General features: G+C 43.7%; 1 protein-coding gene and 1 long non-coding RNA gene across 4 annotated transcripts in view; one reads left to right on the top strand and one right to left on the bottom strand.

Annotated features, from left to right (window-relative positions):
* Positions 1-9,889, top strand: part of LOC143784241 (uncharacterized) — a 59,650-nt gene extending 49,761 nt beyond the window's left edge. For both annotated transcript variants that reach the window (XR_013217748.1, XR_013217749.1), the window contains exon 4: positions 9,550-9,889. This is a non-coding gene — a long non-coding RNA (uncharacterized LOC143784241). The remainder of the gene's footprint in view (positions 1-9,549) is intronic.
* ERBB4 (erb-b2 receptor tyrosine kinase 4) overlaps positions 1-21,750 on the bottom strand; it is a 1,241,858-nt gene that overhangs the window by 692,943 nt on the left and 527,165 nt on the right. The gene's annotated exons all lie outside the window — the stretch shown is intronic.

The raw sequence follows: 21,750 nt of genomic DNA on the forward strand, positions 1-21,750 counted from the left end.
CCCTTGTATCTACTGAACCAGACTTACCATAGGATCATATGAAAAATAGTCAAACTTGAGGGTCCTAAGAGGTTGACTACTGAAAAGATGATGGCAAAGATGATTGCAAATAGGAATGACAAATAATAATTATGTCTAATAAAGACATCTAAATAGTCTCAATAGGTTTAAGAATTAATATTGTTCAGTTTTATCATTTTTATTGTTTACTTTTTTATACAGAAAGTGTTTGGTTCCATTTATTGGTGTAACTAGTCTTAGGTAGCTGTTAGTTTGTTTTTTTAAGTCATCATTTTTTTCATAATAACTTTTCTTTTTATATGAGGCCATCCCCATCCTGGTAATAAAAAATATGCAGTAACAAGAGTTTCTGAAAAAGGGCAAATAGATATGAATTACAAAGCGACTCAGCAAAGCGTTAAATACTTTTACACCGCAGAGCACAATATATTCTAGCTGTGGCGTACTGGCATATTTCCAATTTAGCTAATTTAACCCTCAGTTCTCTAGGATACTTGTTTTTCACAGTGTACTGGTACAATGATTGAGTTGCAACTAGTGCTTAGTGAGGTGGGAGTTTGGAAACTGATGGGGTATGTGTTCTGAATTCCAAACGTGGGCACTGCTCTTCCTTCCACATTGTGACAACTGATTAGTGTTTGAAGACGGCACATGATCTTACTGAGAAACTGAGAATACTTGGGACCGTGGGAGTCCCTGAATTGGCGTGGGACATTGTGTTCTGTTTTTGGTATTCTGTTGGTTTGATTTGTGTTCTGACAAGAATATCTTATTTTTAACTTTGGTCACAGTTCACCCGAAAAACCACCTTCGTTTCAAACGATTCCTAGGTAGACATATGGACACTTTTAAGCCAAAAATACGTAATTGTAATTCTATAAATTAAAAATAAAAAATTGGGCAATTTATGAAAATGTTATAAATCTATGAACTAAAGCTACTACATCAAGAACTTGAGTATGTTTCTTTAAGTATTCCCAGATCAAAATTTGTGAGAAAAAAAACAACATCTAAATGGAGTTGGACATTTTGAAATTGGCTCTGAAGCATTGTTGTGCACATTGACCTATTTATTGAAGTTCATTTGGTTCATTATTATTCCACTTGATAAATGAAAATGATCCTTACACTCTAATATCTATTGATTTTGTCATAAAATAATTAATATTGAGTTTGAATAAGAAAATCTATTGAAAAATAATGATTTTCCTTTAGCTCATGAAGACGACTATTGTAGAAAACGTTGGGTTTCCATAAGCTAACGCTTCATAAACAAGAGTCGTTTACAAAGTTATTGCACTTTGATGGTGCAAATAAATATGACTAATTACCACCTTATACCTTGACATCAATCTTATTTAGTAAGATATTGTAATAATCAAAATACATAGAGTAGAGGGTCAATAGATAATTGTATGGCGATGGCAATTTTGTAGCCATTTATTGCAATGTTGACTACAAAATTATGAAAGTGTATACTTAAAATGTCAACTCAATTGGCCAACCTTTAAGGTGACTAGTGACCCCCCTTTATGAAGTGGCACAAAATTCCTTAATTGTTGAAGCTAGACCTTTCCCCAAAAAAATAAAGATTACCACCAACTAGATTTTTCTTTGGAAAATGCTTTATTTTTATATGTTTGAATTAAGCAAAAGACTTTCAAAGGGGCAAGATTGGGAGATATTTAGGGCATGACTGCTCCACCTCTTTTGTATTAGGGTCTCACAAGTCAAAAATGTTTAATTCTGGTTGTCACCGTTGTTCAAAGTCCATGCTGTAGTCCATTTCTTGAATTGTGGCATCATAAAAAAAAGAATGTGCAACTCATGATCTCTCTACCATCCTTTTACAACTAACGAGTTCTGATGCTGCCCTACTGGTGATGTCCACCTTTCTTCCTAGATTTCTAAATTTGATTCTTTACCATAGATTTATACAGTTTTAAACACAATAACACATTTTTGTCTAATTTTGTCCCCAATTCAATGTTACTTGCACACAGATAGAGTAATAATGTCTCGTGACGTCACATTAAAGTTAGAAAGGAGCTAATAGATTTGAGTGGAAGAGAACTTTACTCAAATTTTACAAAGTTCCACATCTGTCCAAATTCACCATCACCGGGTACACCCATCACAGATAGTCGGGACGGTTCTGTGCATGTGCGTGCAAAGTTACAGCTCACGTTTGGACATCATGACATTGTGATCCTCCCTGAGCTTCCACAGAACCCTCCCATCCTCATCAGAACCAGGTGAGATGCAACGAGAACCTGAACGGAGATGGTTAGGAGCGGAATGGTCAGGGAGGTGAGCAGTGAGTATAAAGATTTTTTTTTTTTGTTACATCTTATATTTATTATGCGCTGGGGTCTGGAAAGAAAATTAAATTCACAGAAAATAACTTTTCCTTAAATAAATTTTCCTGGTAAAATCCGCACAAACAGGGTCATTAGAATTTTGCTTGATCTGCTCATCTGTAATTAAAACAGTTTTGGTGTGCTACATGAGTAAGATTAAGTGCATTTTTTCATGGACAACAGGATTTTACAACTGCCAATCAGGATGTTAAAATTGTGATAAAACTCGGAGTGAGCCAGGGAATGATGCATTATTGTATTTCTTTTCTAACCACAAACAAGTCTCTTGATGGCTGGAAAAGAACTTTATTTCTGTAAGGGGACTTTTTTCAGGTCAGTGAGATTCCTCCTGAGGACCCCTGATGGCAGGACAATGCGGAGTTTAATGGATTGAAGTGCTACAAACAAGAAGATGTAAGGGGCCCTCAGGAGAGCGACCGCCACAATGCCACATGTAAAATATTAAACGTTTATATCTTTAGAAAAAAAAAAAATAAGACAAACACGAAAACTGTGGTGGGAATGAACAGCTCCTATTCCCAGCTGTCAGAAGAAGCAGGACATCACTGCATAAACTGAGCAACCACACAGTGTCTGCTGGGAGCTTGCGTTCCTTAAGCTCCACTTCGCTTGTGCACTAGAACACTTAGCTAAGGCACCCATTCTTCATAGCCTGCCTAGGCAAGGACCAGTTAATACATCCTTTACCTCCTCTTCATTTTACACAGGAGTGCAAGGAAATTAGACAGCTTATTTCCTTCAGAGGCATCAATTAACCCCTTCACCCCCGGAGCTTTTTCCGTTTTTTCGTTTTCGTTTTTCGCTCCCCACCTTCCCAGAGCCATAACTTTTTTATTTTTCTGTCAATTTGGCCATGTGAGGGCTTATTTTTTGCAGGACGAGTTGTACTTTTGAACGACATCATTGGTTTTACCATGTCGTGTACTAGAAAATGGGAAAAAAATTCCAAGTGCGGTGAAATTGCAAAAAAAGTGCAATCCCACACTTGTTTTTTGCTTGGCTATTTTGCTAGGTTCACTAAATGCTAAAACTGACCTGCTATTATGATTCTCCAGGTCATTACGAGTTCATAGACACCTAACATGACTAGTTTATTTTTTACCTAAGTGGTGAAAAAAAATTCCTAACTTTGCGGTTGAGGGCTTATTTTTTGCATGCTGAGACGGCGTTTTTAATGATACCAATTCGGTGCAGATGCGTTCTTTTGATCGCCCGTTATTGCATTTTAATGCAAATCGCGGCGACCAAAAAAACATAATTCTGGTTAATGCTTTTTTTTTATTGATAGATCGGGCGATTCTGAACGCGGGGATACCAAATATGTGTAGGTTTGATTTTTTTTTTATTGATTTATTTTGATTGGGGCGAAAGGGGGGTGATTTAAACTTTTGTGTTTTTTTTATTTTTTTCACATTTTTTAAAACTTTTTTTTTTTACTTTTGCCATGCTTCTATAGCCTCCATGGGAGGCTAGAAGCAGGCACAGCACGATCGCCTCTGCTACATAACAGCGATCATAAGATCGCTGTTATGTAGCTAAAATGCAGGTGTGCTGTGAGCTCCGACCACAGGGGGGTGCTCACAGCACGCCGGCATCAGTAACCATAGAGGTCTCAAGGACCTCTATGGTTACCTTCCTGATGCATCGCCGACCCCCGATCATGTGACGGGGGTCGGCGATGACGTCATATCCGGCCGGGCGGCCGGATGCGGTAGTTAAATGCCGCTGTCTGCGTTTGACAGCGACATTTAACTAGTTAATAGGTGCGGGCAGATCGCGATTCTGCCCGCGCCTATTGCGGGCACATGTCAGCTGTTCAAAACAGCTGACATGTCCCGGCTTTGATGCGGGCTCACCGCGGAGCCCTGCATCAAAGCGAGGGAGCCGATATCGGACGGAATAGTACGTCCGATGTCGGTAAGGGGTTAAGGATGGTGCGCTCCAGTGTAAAAATGTGCTAAGTACTGGAAGACAGTACAATGACAGCGAAAAACACACTGAATAACAGTGACAGGTAATGGAATAGCATTGGGATGGAGCAAGAGGAAAAAAGTCATGAAAAAGGTAGGGAATTGTAAGTTGTCACTGACTTCCATCCAAGTACCGTATTTGAAAAACTTTGGTTTAAAGATGCCTATAAAATTTATTATCATTCACTACTTGTTTGTTTTCTGCATAGAACTGTAGAGTTCAATAAAAACCCTCTTTAAAATATAAATTTTGCAAGAATTTCCCCTGTCATTAGTCCTACAAGACTCTTTAATGAACAGTTGAAAGAGTTATCTGCTTTGGACAATGACTTATTCTTAAAACAGTCGATGATGGTATTTTGGGGGAATCTGCAGGAAGTGTTTGGTTTTCTGTAGAGCATTTAAAGGGAACCTGTCACCTGAATTTGGCGGGACCAGTTTTGGGTCATATGGGCGGGGTTTTCGGGTGTTTGATTCACCCTTTCCTTACCCGCTGGCTGCATGCTGGCCGCAATATTGGATTGAAGTTCATTCTCTGTCCTCCGGAGTACACACCAGACAAAAGGCAATATTGCCTTGCGCAGGCGTATACTCCGGAGGACAGAGAATGAACTTCAATCCAATATTGCGGCCAGCATGCAGCCAGCGGGTAAGGAAAGGGTGAATCAAACACCCGAAAACCCCGCCCATATGACCCAAAACTGGTCCCGCCAAATTCAGGTGACAGGTTCCCTTTAAGAGAAATTAAACTTTAAATGTAGTAAATCAAATTGAAGAGTTATTCCAAAATAGGGGAAGTTATCACCTAGCCACAGAATAGGTAATACTTCGACAATCTCTGGGAGAATCCCACAAGTCCCAAAAATTGACCTCTAAAATATGAGGGCTCTGCTCGTTTTCTTTGACAGCCCCATTGATAACGTGTTAAATGTTAACGTGCATGCAATGGTCACCTCTTCATTCTAACTTGATGCCTCAGAGCCTTGTTTTATGAGGGTTTGGGGTCCTAGTGGTTGGGTCCTCAGCAATCAGCAAGTTCCAACCTATTCTGTTGATGGATGATAAGTCCTAGTTAGGAATAACTCTTTAAAATAGGCTGTCCATGTGTTTCACACATATATTTGTTGCCCAAAGAATTGTTTGCAATAAAGCGGGGTGCCCTTCTAGTAACATTATAGAATATTTGAAATTTGTTTTTCTAAGCTTTTTAAATAGAAGTTGTCCCAGTGATCAGCTAATCTCCTTGGGTCTGGCATCTGTCACCCCTGTCTGCCAAACAGAATATCTAATATTACATCATCGCTTTTCTAATCAATGTATAATATGTGGAGTGGCTGAGTTCACAAGAACAAGAGTTGCTCTCACTCTCAGTGAGTAGTCCTGAATGCCATCCAGGTCCCCAACCCTAAAGGAATGACTTCATGAAACATCACTCTTTAATGACCAAAAAACTAGAGCTCTGTCATATCAAATGATGATGCAATGAGGACATTTTTACTAATGAGAGCTAAATTGTACTCAAAATTATAGTGAAGTAGCCATGGTTTTTGTACCTTCAGATTAGCTACCTTTAAAGAGGTTGTCCACTGCTTTAACATTGATGACCTATCTTTGGGATAGGTAATCAATGTCTCATCGGTGGAGGTGCAACACCCGGCATCCCTGCCGATCAGCTGTTCATGGTGACAACGGCTGCTGGAAGTGTTCAGTAAAAGAGCTGCTCCATCTACTGATAGCGGCCACATCTTCCCCCTATTGATTTGATCAGGGGGCTGATGTGCATTACCCAGCCTCAGCCACTATCAGTAGTCGAAGAAGCTTTGTAACTGAGCATTTCCGGTCACTGACACCGAGAACAGCTGATTGGCAGGGATGCCGGATTTGGCACCACCATGGATAATACATTGATGACCTATCCTAAGGATAAGTCGTCAATGTTAAAGCAGTGGACAACCTCTTTAATGGATATTTGAATAGGAGAATTGTGCATAAATATCACTATGGCAGATGCAGGTCCAGACTGATTGAAAGACTTATAATACATTCTTGATGATTATCTTTTTCTTCAGGTGTCTTTATGATAGACACAAGCCATAAGTCTAAGGCCTTGACATGGGTCAAATTCTTTATGAGAGAACACAGTATTACAAATGGTCACGGGTTATAAAGATAAATTAAACCTAACCGCATACTTTTCATTTCAGAGTACAACGGTTCAGTAAGAAACATTCTGTTTCCTAGGTTCATACACATGGATGGTTGCTCACTGATTTTGAAAAGATGATTGCTACATTGCACTGATCTAAAGGAAGGACTTTCACTCATATACAGATTGCTAAATCATCTTGTCAGTCAGAGAGGAGTTCATCTTGGCAGATATAAGAATGTTACGTATCATCACCCTATTAGTTTGAAACAAAGACATCTGCCCTTTGTGAGGTCAATAAAGAAGACATCGGGCACTCAGCAGTTGAAATGGATCACAACAATCATATATAAAATGGAGAATTGCAGAGAACACTTTAAGATTAGTCATGTATCTTTAACTCGTGTATATTTTGGCATGGTTATTACCGCCATAACAGAAAATTGAAAGAAGAAAGAAAATAACAGACCTGAAAATATGAACATAAGATAAATATTATGACTGTATAAAATAGAAGATAAGGGGTTGTCAAGATGATTACTTTTTGTTTTTTTTTGTAAAGGGAATCTGTCACCAGGTTTTCCCAATATACGGTAAGGAATAGTCACCACCATTGCCGCATGTTTTACAGTATTCTATGAATCCAACCTCTCCTGAATAGCCCCAAAAATATCTATTGTAATGCCCCCATACAGCACTGTCAGATCCAATGCACGTCGCTGGTCTTGGTCTGGTGCTTCTTCTCTGGTCAGATTCGCTGTCCTCCTTTCCTGCATCATGTGGATGACGTGCCCTATGTCATCCACACAGCGTCCCCCAATTGTGCTCCCTCCTGCATAGGCATACTTCGCTTTGCTCTGCTGAGGGCAGAGGAAAGTACTGTCATGCGCATGCATTGACTTTACCTCTGGGTCATTGGTGTTCTTTGGCCTCTTCTAGCGCATGCGCATTACAGTAGTTTTCTCTGCCCTGCTGAGGTCAGAGTGAAGTACGCCTGGGCAGGAGCACAATTGAGGTAGACTGTGTGGATAATGTAGATTGTGCTATCTAGATGAAGCAAGTAGGAGGACGCTGTTTGCGAGCAGAGATGGCCATCGGACCAGACCACACAATATGAGGGCATTATAAAAGATTTGGGGGGGGGGCTATGTAGAGGGGGCTGGATACTCATTTACATCTTCTTAGAATACTATAAAACAGGCAGCAAAGGTGGTGGACACACTTTATATCGGGAACACCTGGAGACAGGTTCTCTGTAAAGGCTCCGAGGGGCATAAAAAAGTTAATACTTACCTTCTGTGACTCCATGCAGCTCACCGGGTCCCGGTTCATCTCTGCTTAGTGTTTCCTAGTGACATACAGGACATATCCCTTAGCCAATCACTGATTGAGGCAGGTCACCTCTTAACTCAGTTGTTGGCTAAGTATTCACTCTGTGTTAAAAGGTACCAGAAAGCAGATGTCAAAGGGTATCAGGAGTGGGCCAGAACCAAAGCTGGGGCAGGGGGGATGTGAGTACTACTTCTTTTTCCTTTTTTGTCATGCCACTATATCCCTTTTTAAAAATAAATAAATAATTAAACAACCTCAATAAAACTTGTGTGAGTTTATGAAAGCAGCTTTTTACCTTGAACAGCACCACTCTTGTCTGTAGGCTGCGTCTGGATTTGCAACAGTACTGATTTAAATAGGGAAGGCTTGCAATACCAGACCTAAGCTATTGACAAGAGTGGTGAGGTGATACATCAGTAGAAAGAAGCCATTTTTTTCTGATGATTATATTGTATGTCTTTCCCTAAAGTAAAAGAATCTGGTAATTTCTAACAGTTATTTCTTGGTGCTTGCCAGGTTTCATTTTTTGCCATGTTAAATCTGTTCTACGTGGCTATTCTCTATCTTTTTGATCACATATCCCCATCATGATACAATTGCCTCTTTAGGACTTTCTCTAAGTTTTTATTACATTTGATCTTGAAACCAATTAAGACAATTTGGATCAATATTGGATCGCAAATTTCTGGATATTATGATATTGGTAAATAATAAAAAATTGTCCTTTTCAATATTGGGGCAATGACTGATACTACCATACTGAGCTGCCAAACTTACTATATCTACACTGCTCATAGAATATTTTCCCTTCAACCATGAACACAGTTTGATAATTGTAATTTAAACTACCACACTTAGCAATATGAGATCAGTAATGACCCTGACCTCCAGACCTTACACGCTGCTTCTTTCTCTTCAGCCCTATAAGCCGATAGTTGCACAAGCCATGCATGAAATTGCACAGAGTAAGGGAAATATAACAGCTTTGTGAGTACGAGGGCTTTGACCTTTAATGTCATGGACCTCTAAATTGTTATAAATTACATGAAGTCCAAAGGGCCTACTGCTTGCTGCTGTCCTGCTGAGATGTGTGTGGGTCGGGTCACTTCTTGTGCCAACGATAATGCATAACAGGCACATATTATCATGCGAATACACATTACTGTACAAATTGGCTAAAAATGTGCAAGCTCACGCAATTCTTACTAGACCACAACCATCACCGGTTACAATGTGTACCATGAAATGAGCTGAATTTAGGACACTTTGTACAATCGTTATAAGAAATAAAAATATTGTAAGTGGTGTCTCACTTTCTAAACTTTTGCCTGAAGCATCCTTATCCTTTGCTAATCGAAGGTACAAATTATAAAGCATTTATCTGTAATATTCTGTTAGCTAAAAGAAAAGGCATTTGAAACCAGTGATGCAACTCATAGCAATGAATTCCGTTTCATACATTCCAAGAGAGGGATTAAAGAAAGCAAATTGTAATAATTAAGGTCTGAATCGTTAAAGATTTCAAGCCAGAATTCTGGTGCGAAAGCTTTGAAATTTAGGCGCAACTCATAGTTTTGCAACTTTTGGCGTCTTCACTCCAGTTTCTCCCAGCTTCATTGAGATGGGTGGAACTGAAGCGGGATGACGGTGCAGTGGGTCGGGATGCCACAGCTCATCTTATTATGATTTTCTACCACAGAAATCTCGCTTCAGTACTTGAGTAAAGGTGCACGCCACTCGTCAGACACTTCAGAATCGTGAAGAAGAGGCATGAACATCTGCATGAATCAGGAGTCTGACTCCAGCACACCCCCTCATCAAGACTGGCATGAACAACTCCGTTCTTGATGAATCGGCCCCTTAGTATTTGATTATAGGTTTGTAAGTTATGAAAAAAGCTATTGGAAATATATTTATCTCTATTTGGAGACACTTTACATACTATATAATGGCAAATGATATAACTGAACAAACAGTAATTACTTTAGGATATGTTCACACCTCTTTGATAATAACCTCCGGAAATGTTTATAATTGTCTTCTCCAAGTCTGTCCCACTGTGTTCTAATACAATTGCACATCAGTCATTTACTCTGATAAAAATGTATACAGTGAATTATACATTTTTTCCTGATTACAGATTTTTTTCTAAACATGTAGAGCAATGATTGTGTGAGAGAACGTACTCAGTCCCTGTGTATCCATCTTGTCTTATAACTCCTGTTTCATGGTGATCAATAACTAACAATGCTGGGTGGAGAAGTTTCACATTTCTGTTCACACCCCTAAATTCCTATTGGCTTCATCCTTTGGCAGGAAGTTTTCTTTGTTTCTGACACTATTTAAACTTGAGCTGTGCATTAATAAACCAGAAATACTGCTTAGTACACCATGCTAAGGTTGTGCTGTATTGAGTTCCAGAGAGCTCATAAAACATATCTTACTATTTGGAGTTCAAAAGGCATAGAAGAGATTTCACTCACAATTGCCAGTCAAATGTATGCCAAAATAACTGTTTTGGCATATGTCTATGAAAAGAAAAAATAATAATAAAAATTTGTCGGCATCTTTAACAAATTTGATACAGAGATTTATACAACATACAGTGTGTGCAAAATATTCATCCCAAACACGGTGGGAACCCAACCTGATTCTCATTAATTAGTTAATCTTTGTATCTAGAAAAACAGAGTTAGACCCCTTTCACACATTTGGGGGTTTTGTATGCTTAATTTCACACAAGTACCCATTATAGTCCTTGAGCATTTCATATTCCTGTTCTTTTCTTCAAACCATTAGTCTTTTTTTACATTTGAGAAAATGAAACATGAGATGTATGAATGCAGCCTTATTCTGGAAATGTAAACTTTCCAGAAGCTTCCTTAAAGACGACCTATCAGTTATGAGAAAAATGCTAAGACTTTTGTCAGATCCAAGATATTAGCAAAGAAGTTGATTTCTCTCTAAATTACAGGGAGATAGGCTTTAGTTTCTCTTTTTCATGGTGAGCTCAAAATGTGAATCGTAAGTGGAGCCATGTGTAGATTTGCAGGAATAAGGATGGAGCCATCGATTCATCTGTTTTGTCAATTCACTTGTCCATTAACTACTATAGGACAATCGATTAACTTATTTGTCTCGTAAATGCTCCTTATCAAATTCACAAACAAGGTAAATCACAAATGCATCCCAATGAGCAGTGAATCAGTGTACTCTTATCAACCAGGAGTGTGAGCTTTACTTGATACTGACTATTGCTATTTATCATTCACGTAATAAAATGTCCTTTGAATTCTGCAGAACAGCTAAGGAAGAGGACATAGCTGTTTATAAAAGATTAAACTGCAAATAGGAGGACATAGCTACTTGTAAAAGATTAATCTGAGTTTCTTACTACATATTGCAATTAAATTGAAATAGCGGCACCACACCACCCAGAGAAGGCTTTATAATTTACCTCTGCTGCTTCAACTACTCCACGATATACAGGGATCAATGTGAACTAGCATCATATCTAACTATATTTAGCATAAGTAAAGAGACCCTTCGGTGTTATTTACATTCTGCACTCCTTTAGGCTCACCTCACACATTGGTATCGCTAAGCTTAGCAGCAAAAACCCTCTCACAGCAGACAAAAAATGAGACTACTAACTTGAGCTGGCTTCAATTTCCTTCTCTTAACGAACCAGGGTTTTTATCAATAAATTACTGAGGAAATGTTTTACTTTACCTAATTATATATCTATTTAAAAAAGGTTTATATTTGATCTTCTTTTACTTGAAGAAGTTTCCCAAGAGGTGATAGGTTCTCTTTAAAGTCTTAACTCTACCAATAAAATACAGTGCTTAGCTTGCAATTAGATAATCAGTTTATTCATGGCTAGTATAAAATATCCTATTTGGTCAAGTAGTTGATCCAGATCTAGAATAGTGAATGTGAATAGTAGCACATAAGAAACTGAATGTTAAGCTATTCCTAAACATTAGATATTAGCTACTGTATCTCTCCAGATTACCCCATGCACCGGAACATTTGGCTTGGCCAGGTTTGTTCTGTATGAGACTACTGCTGCCAGAATAATCCAACAGTTTATCTCCTTGCATCATCCAGCTGTGGCATATCTACCTAAAGGATTGAATTCCAATTGCACGATCCTTTGGTCCTACATGGTATAGTCAGATGACCCCTTATATGAAATCGTAGAGTCTTTAGTCTTCAAAAAAGTCAACATTTAAGGGATACATAAACTAATAATTTTGGAAAAGTATGGATAATAATGATATGTTAAATTTGTGACAGAACATCTGAAAACATTAGACAACAATTGCATCAATGTTATGACACTGTAATGTCAAGATAATGTCATGATGATTGATGGCAAAGATATATATGTATTTACGTTAAGGGTGATAGAATGCATGTCTTGTTGATGTGTTTTAAAAGATGGGTACAAGGATGGCTTCTACTACAGTAAGTCTTTGTGTCTATTAGAACAGCTGGTTAGTAAGATGCAACACTTGCTTTGATCCCAGTAGGTGATCATCACTAATCCTGATTTAGCTCTAGGTGATAATTACAGGTACATGACAGTCTCCATAGACATATCTCATAAGCCGATATCGCTGTTTTCTTTTTAGGCCCATCACCTGTCACTTGTAAAGTGGCTTCAACTGTTATGTTTTGCAGAAAATATTCTTGTAGGGTAAATAAACTCCTTCCTGAGCCCTGTCTGGCATGTTGCTATGAGTCAGAAGATGCTGAGTGGGTGAGTGCTATGGATATGTACTCAGAGAGCAGAAAACATTTAGCATAATAAGCTGTGTGCAAGAAATTGTATCCTAGTGTTTGAAAACAATCCTGAGTTTACGTTCATGACCGACAACAACACCAGGAATGAGCCGTGATCCCATACATTACTCATGGAGTTAAATCCTTCAGTAATTGGCTTAGCTGTAAATCACCATTTATACAAAGTAATCGGTCTTGCCACAAGTATATACAGTAGACAGGCATGCATGCATGCAATCCTCACAAGTACAATGAAGTGGATTCCATTTGCGGAATTCCAATAATTCATACAAGTAGAAGTATCGCATTGTTGAGGCTGTAATTTTATTTCCTTATTGGAATCATAATAAAGTGACAATTTAAAACATTCAGTGCCTCGCGAAAGTATTTGGCTCCCTGGAACTTTTCAAACTTTTCCCACATATAATGCTTCAAACAGAAAGATACCAAATGTAAATTTTTGGTGAAGAATCAACAACAAGTGGAACACAATTGTGAAGTTGAATGAAATTTATTGGTTATTTTTAATTTTTTTGGAAAATCAAAAACTGAAAAGTGGGGCGTGCAATATTATTCGGCCCCTCTAACGTAATACTTTGTTGTGCAATCTTTTGCTGCAATTACAGTTGCAAGTCTCTTGGGGTATGTCTCTATCAGTTTTGTACATCGAGAGACTGAAATTCTTGCCCATTCTTGCAGCGCGCCAGAGTCCTGGTCGTTGCAGTACTGTCGCTACGCCAATAAGGGGAGTGATGGTACGTCTGATTGCACTAAAAGAGTTCACCTTGCAGGTATCACAGACACACATTACACTTCACACTCCGGCCGCCAGGGGGAGCAAAAGGTTCTATCTACTAGGCCACTACTCACACATGGGTAAAACTGGGGGTTGGATAGGAAGTCAGGTAGAAAGTAGCTGGGGAGAGTTTGAGAGAGGACCTGTCAGGGGTGGGATCCTGACAGCAGCATTAACACAGACAGATCGTTATGGAGCCGTGCCTGACCCTTTAGCGGCAGACTCCTAAGAAAGGACACGAAGCGAAGCATATTGTGGAGAAATGGGATCACAGCACAAAGGAGATAGAACCAGAAGGGGTCGTGCCCCAAGATCAGCAACATCCTTCTGAGGCGCGTAGCCGGCGGCCGGAACGCCGATGAAGTAAGAGACTCTTTGCATTACTTTGAACTACGGCCGGGCAGTTAACTTTAGGTTGGCTGTCTCACCTTTACACCTAACGAAGACCACGGAGGCAATTTTGGGAGAGGGGCGTTCCTAGGTTCCCTATAAAATAACTCCAGGCCTACCCCGTCATACGGGTGCATCCTATCCATATCATCTGGGGGACGGAGAGAAAGAACAGAAACATACACGACAGTTGTGAGGACTATCCCGTGGTGCTCAGCAGGGAGGTACTACAACACACAGGCACTGGTAGGAAGGCCACTGATTTCCACCTGCATAAGGGAACTCTGGATGTGCCTTTGGACCGGCCGGTCTCAGCCAGCTCTGTTAGCAGCGCTCTGGATTGCGGATGCCGAAGCCTTCAGTAAAGAGGTAAAGAGACTGCAACCCTATGTCCTCGATATTTACTGCGACCTACACCGTCACCTACATCTTTAATTGGGCGCCCCTTAGCAGGGCCACAGACCGGGTCAGGCCACCGTGATGCCCCCAGAACAGAGAGATAGACCCGGTACCGAGTACCCCGTTGCCCTGCGTTTGGGGGCCGCTCCAACTTGGCGTCACAAACAGGATCTACTTAAGCCTGAAGAATCAGGTCATGTGTGCCTTGGAACTGTGACTGAATTGTGCTTGAATAGTGATTTATTGCAAAGACTGTGTATTGCTATTTGCCGTCAAAATCCGCCATTGCCGCGCCGTGCGGAGCACGAGGGGAGGAGCCATAGCTTCGTGGGCGGAGCCGGCTAAAAAGAGTGCGGGACAGGAAGATGCGGTGAGGTGCCGATTCCGGAAGAGAAATCCCCGACTTCCAGCAGGTTAGCAGGGGGAAGGAACGGCCATGTCTGATTCGGGAGGAGCAGAGGCGGCGGTCGCAGCCGCAGACCCAGGGGTTGCTTCGGGCCCCGCAGTAGACGCAGCCGCGGGCCTTGTACCACCGCCGGTTGCCGCAGAGCTTGCCGCCCCCATCAGCCAACCGGATACTGCTGCGGCTACAGCAGCCATAATGCCCTTCTCCATGCCGTACCTACCTGGAGCAGCCTGGCTCCCGTGATACTCTGGAGAATCGCATACACTAACTGACTTTAAGGAAGGGATCTGCAGCCTGCTCGAGTTCTATCCCTTGACAGAGCCTCAGAAAGTTCATATGATAACAGGCCAACTCTTTGGAGCGGCTCTGAGAGAAGTGAAGTCCTGGCCCACCGCGGATGAGAGAACTGCGCAGCAGGTCTTCGCAAAGCTTAAAGCCACCTTTGACACCCGCACCGCTACAGAAATTAAATTGACGTTCTATGGGTGCAAGCAGAGGCCGCAGGATAGCTTACGGGACTATGCCCTTAATCTCCAGGAGGCCCTGCGGGCCATCAAGCAGAGTGACCCAAACAGCATGAAAGATGAAGATAAACTCCTGAAAGAGCGGTTCATCGAGGGGCTCCTGTGCAGTCACCAAAGGGCTCAATTACACTTCCTGGCTATGCAGAATCCAGACCTGACTTTTGCGCAATTCAAAGATATAACCATCCAGGCGCTACCGGAGTGACAGCCCAGCCATGCCTTGCTTCCCAGGTGTCAAGCCCTCACATACCACCAGGAGGTGGCGCCGGACACGCCAGTTTCCGTCGAGGCCGATGCCCAGATCCTGGAAGACGACTCCCCTTCAGGACTACGCCTCCAGATGCAGGAGCTGACCAAGAGCGTTGCTGCCCTAGCCTGGACCGTACAGTCTCTACAGGAGGCCCCCAAGGAGAAGATCCAGCTGGCTTCCAGACTGGAAGATGTCCCTTGGCAGCAACAGAGGAGGGTGCCGTCGACCAGAGGCAGGGACGACGATCGCTTTCATCGGGACGGATGACCTATCTGCCGCCGCTGCCACCAGGTGGGCCATCTTGCAAGGTACTGTCATTTAAACGAGCAACCCCTGGGGCAGAGGGCCAACCCCCAGGAGTAGGACAATCAGGCTCACAAAACTGGAGAACCAAATACATCGGAGGGCGACGAGTTCTCCCCATCGTGATCGACGGTATCCCCATGAACGCTTTGCTGGACACCGGTTCCCAGGTGACGACTATGCCTTACATCCTGGGAGGACACTGACATTACCAGTGGCCCCGATGATGATTTTACCATAATAGCCAGTAACGGTCAGCCCTTGCCACAAGTGGGGTACAAAGAGGTCACCATTAAATTTGGGCGGGTAGAATTGGAGGCCCAAGGGATTGTAATTGTTGATATTGACCTCCGTGAATGTAATCCCATGATGACCATTGGTACTAATGTCATAGAAAATTGTCTTGCAGAAGTTATTGTCCTGTTACAGCAGGTAGCAGAAACAGCTGGTTACAGTGAACAACGTGCCCTGCAGAAAGAAATCAGGGCTCTGATGCAGAGACAGCAGGTGGAGCTGACTGGTGGCGAAATTGGTCGTGTCACAGTGAGTGATTCAAACCCCATTGTGATACTCCCCAGGAGTGAAATGTTAATATGGTGTCGAGCAGCCATAGGCCTCAGGGGTAAAGACTATCAGGCTCTGGTAGAACCCATATATTCAGATAATAGGCCTACCCTCCTGACAGCCAGAGGGGTGGTTGATGTCCACAAGGGGAGGGTGCCAGTACGTGTTCTTAACTGTGGGGAGGAAGAAGTCCACCTAACCAAATATGCCGCACTTGCTAAACTTACTGTTAATAATAGTGTGATACAGGCACCCGGACCCTTGGTCCCGTCCAATCCAGCAGAGAACAACGGTTCTGCAGGGCAACTGAAAGATTGGTGTCGGGAATTGCATGTGGGCACTGACTCTACCACACCTCACCAGAAACAGGGGGCCTACAGGGTGGTTCATGAGTATGAGCGGGTATTCAGCAAGCACCCCCTAGATTTTGGGCAGGTAAAAGGGATTCAACATCATATCCCCACAGGAGACCATCCACCCATAAAAGAGAGATTCCGTCCTGTGCCCCCAGCTCATTATCAGTGTGCCAAGGACATGTTGCGGGAGATGAAGAAATTTGGGGTAGTGAGAGACTAGAATGAGGAGTTTAAAGCCTGAGAATGACGTCACGGCTTGTGATTGGTCGCGTGGCGGTCACATGAGCGGCACGCGACCAATCAGAAGCCGTGACATCATGGAAGGCCCTAAACGCGCTAATTTTAAGCAAAGAAGGCTGCCGGTTACCAGCGGTGATGTCCAGGGGCCTCCGGAGAGGTGAGTATATCAATATTTTTTATTTTAATTCTTTATTTTACACAGTAATATGGATCCGATACCGATTCCCGATACCACAAAAGTATCGGATCTCTGTATTGGAATTCCGATACCGCAAGTATAGGCCGATACCCGATACTTGCGGTATCGGAATGCTCAACACTACTCAACACTAGTGTTGATTATAGGCAGCTAAATCGCATCTATACATATAATTGTCTAATGGTTTTTCTGTCTGTCTGTCTGTCTGTCTGTCCTGGAAATCCCGCGTCTCTGAGTGGTCGAGGCTGCCAGGCCTTGACCAATCAGCGACGGGCACAGCATGGCGACGATGATGTCATAAAGGTTGCCTCGACCAATCAGCGACGGGCACAGTCTGCCGCGAATTCGCCTCGACCAATCACCGACGGGCACAGTATCGACGTAGATGTCATAATGGTTGCCATGGCGGCGATTATGTCATAAAGGTTGCCTCGACCAATCAGCGACGGGCACAGTCTGCCGCAAATTCAGGTATCATCATTGTCCATATACTACGGGGACATGCATATTCTAGAATACCCGATGCATTAGAATTGGGCCACAGTCTAGTTACACATAAGGATGCATATCCACTGCCCAGGATAGAGGAGTCCTTGGCTGCTTTAAAGTCTGCTAACTACTTTTCTACCTTGGATCTCACCAGTGGGTACTGGCAGGTTCCCGTGGCAGAGGCGGACAAGGAAAAGACGGCCTTCACGACGTCGATGGGTCTCTGCGAGTTCAACTACATGCCCTTCGGGCTGTGCAACGCCCCGGGAACGTTCCAGAGGATGATGGAGTGCTGTCTGGGAAACAAGAACTTTGAAACCGTGCTGCTATATCTGGACAATGTCATTGTCTTCTCCAAGACCTATGAAGACCATCTGAAGCACCTGGCCGAGGTGTTTGAAGCCCTGTCCAACTTTGGCTTAAAGGTGAAACCGTCCAAATGCCATCTGCTAAAACCCAAAGTGCAGTACCTGGGCCATGTGGTGAGTGCTGAAGGAGTGGCCCCAGACCCCGACAAGGTTACTGTGATCAAAGACTGGCCGAAGCCCAGCAACCTCCATGAAGTCCGGCAGTTCCTCGGGTTGGTAGGCTACTACAGGAGATTTATCAATGACTTCACCAAGAAAGCCGTGCCCTTGCAAGACCTGTTGGTGGGCCAGTCCAAGAAGACCAAGTGTAGGAATACTCCATTTGACTGGAACGATGGACTGGAGGGATCCTTCTCTTGTTTAAAGTCGGCGTTGACGGGAGAAGAGGTACTGGCCTACCCTGAGTATGACCAACCATTTGTGCTGTACACAGACATCAGCAACGTGGGGTTGGGAGCCGTGTTGTCCCAGGTCCAGAAAGGCAAGGAGAGGGTAATTGCTTACGCCAGCAGGATGCTTCGTCCCACTGAAAGGAACCCTGACAACTATAGTTCCTTTAAGCTGGAGTTCCTCGCCATTGTTTGGGCAGTGACGGAGAGGTTCAAGCACTACCTGGCCTCAGCGAAATTCACCGTCTTCATGGATAATAATCCACTAACGCATTTGGACACAGCAAAACTCGGTGCCTTGGAACAGCGGTGGATGGCCCGGCAGTCCAATTACGACTTCACCATCAAGTACCGGGCAGGGCACAAGAATGTGAATGCCGATGCATTGTCCCAGATGCCCAACTTGTCAGAAACGGGGGAAGATCCGGAGGCACTTGAAGAGGTAGAGCTGCCCACTTTCCATCGCCCCAAGGCCACCCAGTGTTCCCATCATGTGAAGAACAGGCGTCAGAACAAGCCAGATGACACACTGAATCCCCTGCCCCACCATGGACGGGCAGAAACCCAGGATGGTGACCCCGCGGTCCGTCGGGCGAAAGAGCTCCTGACGCAGGCAGGTTTGCATCCCGGCCCGGATGACCTACAAGAGACACAACAGCTGTGTAAGGGGAGAAGCAAACTGTTTATTCACGACGGTAAGCTGTGCCAGAGAAGCATCGACCCCTGCACCCATGAATTGGTATGGCAGATAGTGGTCCCAAGGCAAGATGCGCCAATGGTTCTGGGGGCGTACCACGATGGGGCAGGACACTTCGGATGGAGGAAGTTGGAGAGGCTACTCCGTGGGAAGGTTCTACTGGATTGGCATGAAGAAAGCCATCGAGAAGTGGTGTCGAGAGTGTGGCCCATGTAGCTTACGCCAGAGGGACCGTGACAGCCAACGGGCTCCCTTGCAGCCTATCATCACCAAACGGCCACTCGAACTGGTCACGCTAGATCATGTGAAGCTAACACCTAGCCGGTCAGGCTATGTCTACGCTCTTACCATCATGGATCACTACTCTAGATTCCTGGTAGCTGTGCCGGTCAAAGATCTAACGGCCAGGACAGCCGCCAAAACCTTCCAGCAGTACTTCTGTAGACCACATGGGTACCCGGAGAAGATACTGACTGACCAGGGGCCAGCATTTGAAACGGAGGTGTTCCAGGAGTTCTGCAATCTGTACGGGTGTAAAAAGATCAGAACCACGCCGTACCATCCACAAACTAATGGGATGTGTGAGAAGATGAACCAAGTGGTAATCGACTTACTGAAGACATTGCCTGTGGAGGAAAGGAACTTGTGGCCAACAAAGTTGCCTGACTTGGTAGACATGTACAACCACATCCCATGTAATTCCACCAACTGCATCCCAGCGTACCTGATGCGAGGAAGATCTAGCAAGTTACCTCTTGATCTAGAAATGGGGGTCCTAACCCACGAAGATACCTCGCCAGATGCCGATTGGGATATGGAAAGGCAGCAAAGGTACCACCAAATACAGTAGTGCGTGGAAAGAAGTCTAGCCCAAGCCAGACAAAAACAGAAAAGGGACTACAACCAGCATGCTCCTGCGATTCCCTTGTCACCCGACAAATGAAAGAGGAGATTACACAAGCTTGACGACCAATGGGAAGCGGAACCGTATACCATCCTGCCATCCGATTTTGACAATACGAAGGTCTGTCTCATCAGCAAAGATGGAGGGGAAACCTCAACGGCAATATCTAGAGATCACCTTAAAATATGCCCTGATAAGTTGAGAGAAAAGGAAACAGATCCAAGAACCCCTCCACCTGTAGAAGAGGAGAAGATGATACACACTGTTCTTGGCGATTTTCCCCAGTCCTGGACTCAAATAAATCAAGCCATCGTGGTACCTGTCTTAACGTTTCATCAACTGAAACCGCCAGAACTAAATGTAATGCCAGATCATCGGGACCCGCAATTACAGCGGACCCCACCAGAGGATGCCATGCCAACCGTTGAACCGGCAAGTCCTCCCTCTGCTATCGGCAAATCTGCCATGCCCACCATTAGTAGCAGCAGCCCTGAGAGCTCCACCATGCCAGTGCTATCCAGACTCACTAGAAGTGTAGCTAGAAGACAGTGCACTACACCAGCGATAGCAAGCATAGCGGGCCCTGTTAGGCCAGTAGCAACCCCTGCCCTGCGAAGGTCTACACATAGCACCAAGAACCAAACTCCACTTCGCTACAAAACTTGGAGATATTAACGATAGTTGCTATTTGGCTGAAAATGTTTGTGTAAATATCTTTGTTACAGGTTAAAAAAAAATGGACAATGGAGTGATGGACAGTGAATTGCTCCAAAATTTTCACAAGGGACCCCTTTGTTTACCCGGGGTCCCTGCTGTTTCAAGGTTGCGCCCACTGAACTGGGAGTCATGAACTGTGCATGACCAAACTTTCAAGTGTCCTCACCTCCCATAAAGGGAAGCACTGTTAAATTTACTTGTTTATTGAATTTCAAAATTTTGTATGTCTTTTGCTAACATGTATTGTTGTTCTTCTTTTCCCAGTCCGGGAGTACTGGATTTAACCGGGGGGGAGTGCAGTGCCCCAGAGTCCTGGTCATTGCAGTACTGTCCCTCCGCCACTAAGAGGAGTGATGGTACGTCTGATTGCACTAAAAGAGTTCACCTTGCAGGTATCACAGACACACATTACACTTCACACTCTGGCCGCCAGGGGGAGCAAAAGGTCCTATCTACTAGGCCACTCCTCACACATGGGTAAAACTGGGGGTTGGATAGGAAGTCAGGTAGAAGGTAGCTGGGGAGAGTTTGAGAGAGGACCTGTCAGGGGTGGGATCCTGACAGCGGCCTTAGCAAAGACAGATCGTTACGGAGCCGTGCCTGAGCCTTTAGCGGCAGACTCCTAAGAAAGGACACGAAGCAATGCATATTGTGGAGAAGTGAGAAAGGGGATCACAGCACAAAGGAGATAGAACCAGAAGGAGTCGTGCCCCAGGATCAGCAACATCCTTCTGAGGCGCGTAGCCGGCGGCCGGAACGCCGATGAAGTAAGAGACTCTATGCATTACTTTGAACTACAGCCAGGCAGTTAACTTTAGGTTGGCTGTCTCACCTTTACACCTAACAAAGACAAAGGAGGCAATTGTAGGAGAGGGGTGTCCCTAGGGTCCCTATAAAATAACTCCAGGCCTACCCCGTCATTCGGGTGCGTCCTCTCCATATCATCTGGGGGACGGAGAGAAAGAACAGAAACATACATGACAGTTGTGAGGACTATCCCGTGGTGCTCAGCAGGGAGGTACTACAACACACAGGCACTGGTAGGAAGGCCACTGATTTCCACCTGCATAAGGGAACTCTGGATGTGCCTTTGGACTGGCCGGTCTCAGCCAGCCCTG

This window comes from Ranitomeya variabilis, chromosome 7 (genome assembly GCF_051348905.1).
Source record: "Ranitomeya variabilis isolate aRanVar5 chromosome 7, aRanVar5.hap1, whole genome shotgun sequence".
In the NCBI taxonomy this organism is placed as follows: domain Eukaryota; kingdom Metazoa; phylum Chordata; class Amphibia; order Anura; family Dendrobatidae; genus Ranitomeya; species Ranitomeya variabilis.